The sequence below is a fragment of the Drosophila eugracilis genome, unplaced genomic scaffold (assembly GCF_018153835.1).
Source record: "Drosophila eugracilis isolate 14026-0451.02 unplaced genomic scaffold, ASM1815383v1 contig_575, whole genome shotgun sequence".
Taxonomy (NCBI): Eukaryota; Metazoa; Arthropoda; class Insecta; order Diptera; family Drosophilidae; genus Drosophila; species Drosophila eugracilis.
Genome location: NW_024573454.1, coordinates 1,005,875 through 1,018,168, shown reverse-complemented (window position 1 = coordinate 1,018,168; position 12,294 = coordinate 1,005,875). Strand labels below are relative to the sequence as shown.

The 12,294-nt window shown below is 39.1% G+C and overlaps 1 protein-coding gene across 1 annotated transcript in view; it reads left to right on the top strand.

The window, feature by feature from the left end:
- The window catches only part of LOC108102607, a 40,093-nt gene that overhangs the window by 7,536 nt on the left and 20,263 nt on the right, over positions 1–12,294 (top strand).

Below are 12,294 nucleotides of genomic sequence, written 5' to 3'. Positions count from 1 at the left end.
CCAATGACTATTGCCACCCACTTTGGGTGTAGCTTGTTTTTTAGCATATTCTTTTTTTTAATTTTAGCTTATTCTAGCTTATTTTTTTCACAAATCTAGCTCATACGTGCGCTCATCACCTGGCAACACTGCCTGACACATTCAAATTGCGCGCACTTAGTGGGATGGTGGATTGATTTACCACTCTCAACGATCACTTCACCCAATGGACCATCGATGATGCACTTATCGGGAAGGTCTGTGCCAAGATAAAGGGATACTAGATAAGTTATTTGACTTGCTTAACTTAACAAAAAGTTAGTTAATTGATTCCCTTTTACAATACAAATTCACCTTTACTGGCAAAGATTTCATAATTGATGTTGACAGCCAAAACGCAATGAATCATTATAATTAGTGCCAGGATGGTAAAAACTCGGTATTGTGGCATCCTGTTTCTGGTTTACTTTCAGGAAATGTCACTAAAAGATTCGATTTCGATTTTCTGAGCTGTCTGCCTGTGGAGTGCCAGGCCTGCCTCGATTCCATATGCGCATTTTAATTAAAATCCATATCAGACAGGCGTACGAGGGGGCAGACACAGGTCTGGAGGACGAGCAGGAGAAGGATATGCTGATGAAGTTATCGAATATGTTAATGCAGTTATTTGCAGCTGCATTCGGCTTGTGTCATCTGTTGATGTTGTTGCATAATTCGATTAAGTGACGCTGCTGTCTCCAGAGCTGTGTGCCCTCCTCTGCCCTCCTCTGCCCTGCTTACCCCTTCACCAGGCCAATGTAAATGTTGGTTTATTTGCCTGTCTATCTTGTGGTCCTCTGTAAATTGTTATTGTTGATGTGTCACTCAACGGCTCGACCTGAGTCCATTTTAGAAATCATCGACATTGTCCACCCAAAAGACAGGGACAAATTTGCGGGGCCAGCTAATTGATGCAGCTGTGTGTACTCACATATCATTGGTTTCGTTTCGGGTTAGATCGGCAACTATTGGGTCAAGTAAATGCGATTCTAGTTGGTGTGCTGTTTTGATTACCTTACCTCTAGCCTGTCCGGGCCTGGCATGGCATGGCTTGGCTTGGCTGGGCTGGCCAATTAGCAAGCGGCCTCCATTGTTCGCCTGTTGAAATTAATTGAATCGAGTGGCCTCAGCTGGGCTTGAAATATGCACTTCAATGAACTCATCTCGACCCCAGTGGTTGGCTAATTAACCGACCCACTCGAAGCTCAAATAAACACTGGGGAATGTGCCAGCGTTGAGTGGATGGTTTAAATGAAGAGAAAATAAAGTGTAAAGCATCTTTTACTTTAGGTTACTGTTGTGTTTTCTTAGGTGTAAGTTAACTAGCTTTTAATGTCTTACAGTTCTAATTTGATGGGATATTAAGTTATAAAGAAAATTTTAAGAAATACTTTAAGTAAATCCCATTAAATTTGATAGCTTCGATTCGCAACTCCGATGTTCTTAAGTCTCAGAAACCTCATAAAGAAATGTTTCTTAATTTAACTGAGATTAGTGCCTTTTTAAGATTTATTTTCCTGGTTCTTCCCATTGGTGAAAGCTAATACTTCCTTGTTGATAACCCTGCTAATTGGTTCACTGCCCATGAATCCTGTCGCCGAATGGAAGCTGAGTAGCTTTCCTTTGAGACGGTTGAGGAGATGAATCTAGTTTTTCATCTCTGGTTGCTTATCTGTGACTTTAGCCAGAGCCTAATCAAAGGGACGACTTAGAGCACTGCGTTGAGTTAGAGTTCTGCTCTGAGTGAGAGGGACTGCATCAGAATTGATCCTTAAATTTGCATGGAACCTCAGCCAAAAGCGGCTTCTTTTGTGATTTGTTAAAAAGAGTAAAAACATTTTATAGATTAAAGATAAAGATAAAATTTAAATAAATTAATTTATAATTTGCTAAAAATAAAACGGAACCAACTACAGTGTAGGCTTATTATTTAATTTCCCATTTCTGCTGAAACCTACCTTACTTTTTCATAGCCAACGAATTCCTGTTTCCGCTTTGGCATAAATAAAGGCCTAAAATATATTCGATCGATAGAGCAATAGTGCTATCCACACACGCACATGGCCAAGGTATTTGCATATATAAAGAATCAACACGTCTCTGCGGCATAAATAACAAATTGGCCGGGTGAAGGTATTCTTAGAGAGTTGGGATTGGGTTCGATGGAGGTGTCCAAATAAGGGTCAAATGGGCAACATTTTCGGGGGATCAGAGGTGACCGTCAACGTTTTTCTCCATTTTTTGTTCTTTTATACCTTAAGGCCAGAACCCAAGAGATTGAAATCGAGCGAGACTGGATTTTTGGTTCCTCTTTCTCCTCTTTTTTTATGGTCGCACATAAAAAACACACATCATTATAATTTCAATGATATTAAAGTCCATATCAAAGTGAATGAGATACAAGCGGAATGCTTTATTTTTATTGCTCTACTTTTTCGGCGCTTTTAATTTTTGTGACGCCTGCCCAGTGACCCCAGGTGCTCACCTGCTCACATGTTCGCCTGTTCATCTGCGTTCATCTGCTCACCTGGGCATATACATTCGCACACAAATTGCTTCCTGTCCCAGACTCCCAGTGAAATGTCTGCGTTAAAAGGCCAACGGCCATGTGTTTTATTCGGCATTTATTTACGTTCGCAGCGGCAGGAAAATTCGGAAAAAAAGGGCGAGAAATATATGCGATACGGGGAATGCTTTTAACCGAAGTCATTCATCCAAACACACGTATATATTTTTACGGCTGAAAACATATCTTTGTGTATTTGTAATTCTAGCTTTTCTCGTATTTATAGTTTAGGAAACAGATATGACTCAAGCGTAGGCATGTGTAACCTGAAGGTCAGGGGCATCTAAAAGTTTGCTTTTAGCTTTTACCTGAAATAAAAACATTTTTTTCTGAACAAAATGGAAAGAAAATCATTTCCAGAAATTAGATTTGTTATATTAGAAGCATATATACTTTGCTGCTTTTAAGTTCTCATTCAATTTCAGTTTAGCGGAATGAAATTTCATTCATATTAAGTATACGCACTGTTTATCCAGTACATCGAAAATCTCGTACATTGTAACAATAATTTGCTGCACTTACACTCCTTTACCCGTATTATATTTATACATATTATTGCATTGGAAATATGAAATATTCAATAGCTTTACGCTTCACTGAATAATTCATGGCCCAAAAATAAACCAACGAAAAAACAATGAAAATCTCGAACACACAACGCACGAGAACTGAGTGAGTAAAGTGCAGTAAACAAAATTTTCGTATATCTAGATTTTTGTGCTGGAGAACAACGAAATCCTGTTCAGTCAGACAAGCTTTCTTTTGGCTCAGTTCACATTTATTACCTTTTACACTCAAAGAAATTTTTTATGGGATGTACTACTTAAAAATATTCTCCTAACCTATTTCCTTCATTAGGATATATCCTGATTATATAGTGTTAAAATAGTTCGGAAAAATATTTCAAAGAGCTGCTTTAACTTAACATTTTAATTACAAAAATTGAAGCCCTCAAAATTCCAATTTATATTAGAATAAAAACTTTTTAATTTCCTAAAATTGAAAAATAAATCATGTTTCCAGTGCATCTTTTATGACCTTACCACAACTGCAACAAAAGCAACTGCAGCATCCACTGCAGGCGACCTTGAAAATGCTAAAATTGAGTAAATTGTAGCAGCAAGCTTGTGGTTTTTGCAGTTTGTTTGTTTGTTTGTTCGTCCGCCTTGTTGTTGTTGCTGTTGCTGTTTTTGACAGCACCACACTGAGTTATTAAAATTTGCTTTTGCAATTGCAGTCTATAAACCGCTTAGCCTTTGTTTCACTTCGAACGAAAACGAAATACTCTCGAAAATAGATCTCTGTTTTGTGTCCAAAATTTAGGAATGCAACAGCTGAGAGAAAACCAATTATAAACAATTAGAGAGCTGTGGAAAAGGGAGAAGAGCCAAAAATGCAGCTATAAATAATTATGTGATTTTGGAACAAAGAAATACCAAGTCAAGGTGCCAAACTATAAGCAAAATAAATTTATAATTATGTTAGTAAATAAAGGTTTATAAATAATTTTCTAAAAATATTTTCTTTTACTTTCAGGTGAGTTGCATTTAAGGAAATGGATTCCTAATTAAGTTTCTTTAGACTCAGGCAAGTTAATATATGTATTTAACTTTAATATTCTCCATAATTGTATTAATATAATAGTCATCTTTCCATTTAATTAACAAATAAAACTTCTTCTATCTTCCTCTCTCTTTTGATGGCAATAATTTAATGTATTCCACAAAAGTTATGCCCTTCCTTTACCCTTTGTAATTGTTTTAGGGAATTATTATGAGGGATCAAAGCGATATCAAAACGTTGTAAGTCGCAGGATAATGGACTTGTGGCTACGTAGCTATGTGTGTGTGTGCCTGTGCTTGTGTGAATGTGACCAAACAGTTCAGATTAACCCAGACCCGGGAATTTATCCTTGGCATTTAACAATGCTTGACTTGCCCTGCCACTCTCTTGATTTTACTGCTGTTGTTGTTGCTGCTGCTGGTGCTGGTGGAAACCGCGAAACTGCGCTTGTTGAATTATTTAAGACACACAAGTGCGCACCCACCCACTGAATCAGGCATCGCAGCCAACCGCCCAGCATCAAGTACAAGGATAATGCCAAGCAGATAAAAGTGGCCGCAATGTAGCATACATTAAGGCGTCGGTGGCAACGCCGCCGCCACTAAAGTCCTCTTTGGCAGCGGCAGCTTGATTATGTCTCGGGACTCGAGACCAGAGACCCGAGTCACTCCGCACAAAAAAGAAATTAATTAATTTTTAAGCGTAATTAAATGCAAAGCAGCACTTGGTGGCACAGCCAGCCTCTGCCACCCTTTGCCCTCTGCCCTTCCAGGCCGCCTGGATACACTGAAAATAATTGGTATTCGGGTTTTGATTATTTGTTTAACCCTTATTACTTCTTCAGATGATTAGAATATTTTCAAATTATGATAAATAATTAATAATTCTTTCTAAATAACATTTATTAGATTTCACTTTGAGCTTTAACCTTGAGCTTTTGGCAAGTGCAGGTCGACCTGGCTTTGTTTTGTTGGCCATGAAGGCGCAAGGCTAACAAGTGGGTGGCCAAGGGCGCGAAGGATACGGGCCTGTAATAATTTTGGGGCACCAAACAACATTTCTCGAAGGAATTGATTTCTTTGAAATGAATTTCGGGCCTCCCTCGCCGAACATTTTTCCTTCACGCAATTAAAAATTCCACTCAAAGTCGGGCCCAAGAAAAAAAAAAAAAAAAAACAGAAAAAAGGTTATCCACTCGAGCGCAGTTAATGGGCTTCGAGTTCGGTTTCAGTGGGATTTCATTTTATTTTCAATTTTTTGTTGCTGTTTGTTTTGTGGCCCTGCGAATGATTGGCAAAGGGCAGAGCGCCCCAAGGTGGCTGGAACTTTGTCTGCCATTGACTTTTGCATGTAGGCTGGCCAATCAACGCCCAGGAGCAGGAACCCTGGACGTCAGGAGGTCAGGAGCAGATCCAATACGAGACCCTGGAGAAACCCGAGGAGAGCAACAGCGGAGCTCAACAGATTCTGATTCACATTCAATTTTGATGGCTCGTTTCGTATCGTTTTGCTGTTTTGGCCTGCCTTTGGTCAATTTCACTTTTATGTGTGTAGTCATCAGCTAAATGCCTTCCCAATATATATATAGTATATATATATCGATACGATACCAATCTGGTCCGTTTGTTTGGCATGCATGTACATATGTATTTATATAGACAACGTGCTCGTGCCGATTTGTTGGTTATTTTTAGGCGCCTGCACACAAAAAAACAAAACAAACGAAAAACCAAATTCAAACAAAACGAAACGAAACAATTACGCGGTATAGGCTCTCAGGAACTGTCAGTAGTTGCCTAATGGACTCAAGTCCCCCCCAAATCGATCTGAAATGTTTTAGTTATGAATGGAAATGTTTTTGTAAAGATTAGTAAAAACTTATTTAAGAAATAAGTGAGAAGTTCGATAATCATCAAAGAAAACCATGCTGATGGAAATATTTTTGTTGAAATCTTTTGAGTATCCCAAAAACTTAATTGTTTGTAATTTCACACCCAAATTGACTTTTAAACATCTCCAATAACTCAATGACTTTCCAAAAATCACTAGAAAATATTTATTTAATGTTTTTTTATCACTGACCAGCCATTGATCGTACAAATATTTGCTGTTTTCATTAATTGTTTCCAAATTGTTGACCAAACCAAAAGGAGAAACAATTCAATATGAATTAAGGCATGGTGGGGGACAAGGGTATATCCAGAGAGAAGATATAATCTATATCTGTTTATGTCCTCCCTCCCATCACCAGCTTCAGCCATGTCGTTATACGTTCGTGGCCCAGTTCATTAATGGACAGCCAGAGCAACTGCATCGACACCTCCCTTTCGACCAGGCCACACAATTCAATTAAATTTATGCCAATGCCAATGTCCGTGTTCATGTGCTGCTGGCCTTTGCTTGTGTTTGTTTTTGCCTCAACGAGTGTGTGTGTGTGTGTTTGCTCACACGTATGTCAATAGCTGTTTTAAGTTAATTAATCAAAGCTGAGCCAATTTTTATGCCAAACGTTTTCCACGTTTTGCGGTCTGCAAAATGATGCGGTCGCCGTTTTAGATTCTCTACCTCAAATGGACTTGTTAGCTTTTATCTAAATATTTTTTAAATATTATATATCTTAATTATAATTAGCTTTGACTTTTTACTTTTACCCCTTGCTTTTAAATGATATATTTATATATCCAAAGTTTGACATCTCCTTCCCCGCAGGAAATGTTCTTTGTATTTTCGTTATTTTGCGACTTTCAGACATAAATCGAACTTTTGAAATTTAAACGCCATTACTTTTCGAATTTCGTAAACAATTTAGCCAATTTGAACATGGCTCTCTGTTGTTCTAGCCGCCCGTCAATGATGATTATATTTACATTGGTATGCGTTAAATGATTTTGTTTTGTTTGGATTTTCGAATTTGGTTACGTTCAAGGTAAAGCGTTCGGCTTTCATACACTCTGGTTAAAAATTGCTATTTTCATTTAACAAAAGGTGATTTCGGAAGTAAAAGAAACAAATATTATTTCCAAGTGTATTCATTGGAATTTTTAAGGTAATTTTTGTGGCACGTGGCATGGCCCACTAATTGCCACTTAAATGCGGAATCCCATAACTGGGACCGGGTCAAAGCCGAGACCATTGTCGGGCCTTGGCAGCCAAAAAAAAAAAAAAAAAGAGAGAAAAAAGCAAGAAGAAATCAAATTCACACATTCGCAGGGCTGGAATGTGGGGCAAGGAGGCGGGACGTGGCGACACAATTGTCCTTGCAAGGACACACAGCTGCCACGTCAACGTCTTAGCCAAGGGCTGAGCTGCTTACTTTCTTTTTTTTTTTTTGCTTACTGCTGCTGGGAAATATTGATCCGTTTAAAAAAAAAAAAGCAAGCTGAAAAACCTGGCCAGGTGGGGCAAGCAAGGCGTGGCATTTATGAATTGTGGGTGTCGTGTTTGTTCTTGGGTCACGTTGCGTATACGCGATGTTTATTGATTCTGTCTGATGCGAGACGATAAGAATGTTATCTTTTTTCTGTGGACCTTGCCTAAAATAAGCTGCAAGTCACAAATCACAGTTTGTCCTCGTAATATGCTCGCTTTTTATGGCCATTTTTTTCGGGACAAGGCTGCTGCAACAGTTTCCTGCGCTCAATGTCATCGACATTCAACGCAATTATGGCAAATTTCCGACGACCCCCGCCTGCTGTCACCCAAAGGCGAAAGTTCAATTTCGTATTCAATTTGCGATTTCCACAGAGCACTGTGATAGCAAATTGCCAATGCCAGAGCCCAAACAATTTGAATGCGGATGGTTTGTGGGGAGGGAGAATGGAGGTAGATGTGTGTGTGTGTGTGTGCCTTTATCGCCATCGACTTTCCCGACTTTCCCGCCTGCAGGCTCTCACCTGTATAGACAGGTAAACGATAACACTAACACGGGAAAAAGCCCACGGCCAGGTGAAACTGGTGAACAGGTGAGCTCTTCGATTGCAGCGACAAAAGCCCGTCGTCGGCAACGGCAACGTGTCGAGCATAAGTAATGTTCATTTTTTATGTATATTTTATACATATTTCCGCTCTTTTCGGGGGCCAAATGCATGTAAAACACGGCCCAAAGGAAGCACAGGAACAGCAGTTTTCCAAACATGAAAATTGCAAACGAAAAAAAAGAAAGCACAGCAAAGAGAACCGAACAGAAATGTCGATTAAGAGTGCTGGAATTTTAGAAGGAATATTTGGCAAGCCATTTCAGGCATGTAGAGAGAACTTTCAAGAGCTTTTCAATATCGCAATGGGGCAGCAAAAATCCAAAAAAAAACACAATTATTTATTTCATTTATCTAAACGCCCATTAAATTTCAATATATGAGATTTATGAAGATAAAAAATATAATAAATGTGTGCTGTTAAAGTTTAAATTAAAGATAAGCAGGAGAAATTACTAAAAAAATATATCCACTGGCAACCCTTTAAGCTTTGAGGCTTTAAGTGGCTTAACAATTTTTATAAAATCTTTCTTTTAAGATTAATATAAAATATATAATACATAAATCCTTGTGACATTCACATTCTTAAGCTTTGTTTTTTAAGTAAAGCGACCTTCTCCTACCATGGACTTTCTCAGAGTTTTTCGTAGATGCAATTAATCGGCTTCCTTTGGCTCTCCATTATCTTTTTCCTGGCGCCTCGAATTGTGGGTCAGCTGCCCAAGGCTGTGGACCCAAATTAACGCCGTGTAATGGAAACGGGGACGAGACCGTGAGCGGCACGTTCGTTGACCGGATGTGTGCCTGCATGCATCGGACGGAGTCGTAAATGGGCTATGGACACGTGCCGGAGGACAGATGGTGGAAAAACAGATGGAAATGCCATTTCAATAATTTATACCAAACAATAAGGGGAAATATAAATTTAAATGGATCTTAAAAAGCATCTGCCATTTCTTATGCATGCTTGATAGCCAAGGAAATGCCGGCAGCTTTGGCGTAACAAATGCTTCAGGTGATGGACGCCCACATCCAAACTGAGGCCCAAACTCACATCACTCATACGCCATGTGCAGCGCTCTCCTGTCTGTCTACCAGTCAGTCAGCCAGTTTCTGCTGCTCTGTTTTTAATTAAAAAATATTAATATGAAAGCTGCGAGCTTGGCATGCTCGCGCGAAAAAAAGAGGCTTAAGTAGCCTGACACGAAGGAAATCTATTTTCTTTTTATAATAAACTCTACATTAACTAAGACTTACTTTGGGAAATAAACTTATATACATTTAGTTAAGCTACCTATTATGTTGGAAAATAACTTTATATAACAATTTGTGCACATTTTTAGTCAGCTTCGCTTAATAAACGAAACTAAGCGAGTAGACTATAAGCTCTGTGCTGTCTAATTTACAGAAAGATATGTAAATTCTTTTGGCTACACAGTCTGGCTGCATGAAATGTGTATGCAAATGCATTCATTTGCCAATGATTTGCCAGAAAGCAGGCCATTTATCAATTGAGAAGCACTTGCATGGCGAACATGGACCCAAAATTCCCCAATACTCCCAAAAGTATGCTAGAAAAATTGGCAACGAAAATTGTTGCATGGAGAAATCAAAGGCAGACCGGAAATCGAGCGTGGAAACCACAGACAGGGACGGGTAGATATATAGAGACAGAGAGATGGCATTGTTTGGGTGCAAGTGCAAGTTCTTTTGTGTGCGAAAGTATCTGTGAGCAGCAAATCAAATTAAGCTATCAGATAACCGTGTAAACTCTGCCAAGCAATTGCAGCTTGCAGAGGCAGGAATTTTACCTTGATATTCGGCACAAACGCAGAAAGCGCACATGGCTCACATACTCGTATATCAATGAATGGCAGCATGAAAGGAAATGGCTGGGAAAAAATAGCAGGGAGAGCCTGAAAAAATAGAGCAAAAAACGGCAAAGCAATCAGTATGTTCTGTATGTGTGAGGCTGTCCATGTATAAGTTACCTTCTTTTTTTTTTGTTCTTTTCAAGCGTGTGCATGAGTGTGAGTGCAGCATAACTGACATCGCAAATCGATAGAACTGCGTTAAACCAACGCCAACAAATGCGGTTTGATAGTTGGTCTATTTTCACCGCTCGCCCACACACTCTCCTCCTTTCGCAATCAATTTGCCTTTGGCTTAATTCTTACAAATTAAATATTTATTAAGAGCTGACATTAAAAATTAATTGAATTAGGCCAAAAAAAAAACAATAATAAGCAATATAATTAAAATGAAAAATAGAAAGAGATTGCTATTCAATTATTTGAAATATTTTATGTTAAAAAAAAGAAACCAAAAATGTTTTGGGTATTTAATAAAATATTTATTGCGATGTTTGGAAAAATATTATTAGAAATGTTCACATAATTTCATCATTTATGTTTTCAAACTACTATTATTTCAACCGCAGATGACTATTGCTGTTTTGTTTTACATTTAAATGAAATATTCCCACAATAATAATCCCCAACATTTTGAATGCCAGCTGAAATCCCTTTCTCATTCATAACTAAAATATGCCCGAGAGTATAATCTGTAAAGTCTAGAATTATGTCAGCAACAAGCTGCCTGCAATATGATTTTATAAACTTGTATAAAATATGTTTTCTTTGGCAAACAAAGGGACAGACACTTCCCTGGTAGATGGAGGGTAAAAATAGTGTGAGCTCAGCATAATGCATTTATGCAACCTAAAGCCTTTCTGAGGGTCCTTTTTAGTTTTTTGTTGTTGTTGTTGTTGTTGCTGCCACAATGACACCCACACAGGTGCATTTACTGGCCGTTTGCCACTGCCTTGATTGCAAAAGTGTCAAAGGTTGCGTATGGAATTTTTTTTATTTGGCTTTCGAAGGCCGCGCAAAATGCGTTTATCCAAAACGGGAAATGTCACAAAATGGCTGGCTGGCTGGCTGGTGAAGGGAAAATTGAGAAAATTGCAAAAAAGGCAGCCATCAAGGTTGAGTGTGGAAAATCGCCTTAAAGTGCACAATGAGAGTGGGAGGGGTGAGAGAGAATGGAGGGACTTTAAGGACAATGGCGGCAGGCAACTTAATGTCAACAGCAGGCAGTTAATGATACTCATCATTATCGGCGACCCAGAGACCCAGAGCGGCTTCTTATCGCACACAGTCGCACATTCATTAAAGCACGCGCACGCATACGCCCCCTGTTGGCCCAATGGCCCGCCCTCGTAGCCAGATTACGTATACGCCCGAGTGTTTGTCAGACCAAGGTGGAGGTGGTACCAATGCTTAGTGACAAAAATATCGGAGCAGCCTTGGGCGGAAGTGGGCGTTATGGTGTGTGTGTATATGTGTGTGTGTGTTTGGTTGTTTTTCAGTGTGGGAGGGCGTGCACTTAAATCTGTTCTTGTTTCAAGTGCTCACGGAGCACGTTTTAGCAACGGCTTCGGTTCATTTTAAGTGACGCTTACACGGCACGACATCATAGCCCCCTTTCCACTTTCCATCAACTGTTACCTACCACCATGGCATTGCATAACTTGTTGCTTTAGTTTGCGCTTAACTTTGCTCTCAATGAATTTTATAGTTGCGCCTGCCAGCCAACCAGCCAACCAACCAAGCAGCCAACATCCTGGTCGTGCTCGTCCTTGCTTATATAAAATCCTGTCTATATCCGCCTGCTGCCTTCTGCCTGTTGCTGCTGACTCCTGTCTTCGTTGTGTGCATTTGGCTTTTAAAATATTTAACAAGCACAATTATTGAGTTCACTATGCCGAATGCTGGGTTTGAATTAATTCCAAAATACTATGCACAAATTCCCGTTTATATTTCGTTGGAAACTTTTCGAGATAAATGGCCAATTGGGATCCGTCTTCAAACTTTCACTGCCATTCCAAGGATAATAAAGAAGTAAGAGAACTTTCTTGGTTTCGGATTTGCTGAAGCAAACTAAATAATGGTTCTGCAAACTGTTTTTAATGAGTTTTTCGCGGAAAATTCTTTCGGTTTAACGAGAAAAGCGTCGTGCTCATAAAGCGTCATATGATCAGACACCTGGAAAATGAGGCAGACTGATCTTCAGTTCGTTTCTTCTTCTGGGAAATCGCCTTCTATTTTTGTTTAATTTTCCTTTCACATCTGTTATTTTCATGCCAAATCAATTTCCTCTTTCCCTCATAAA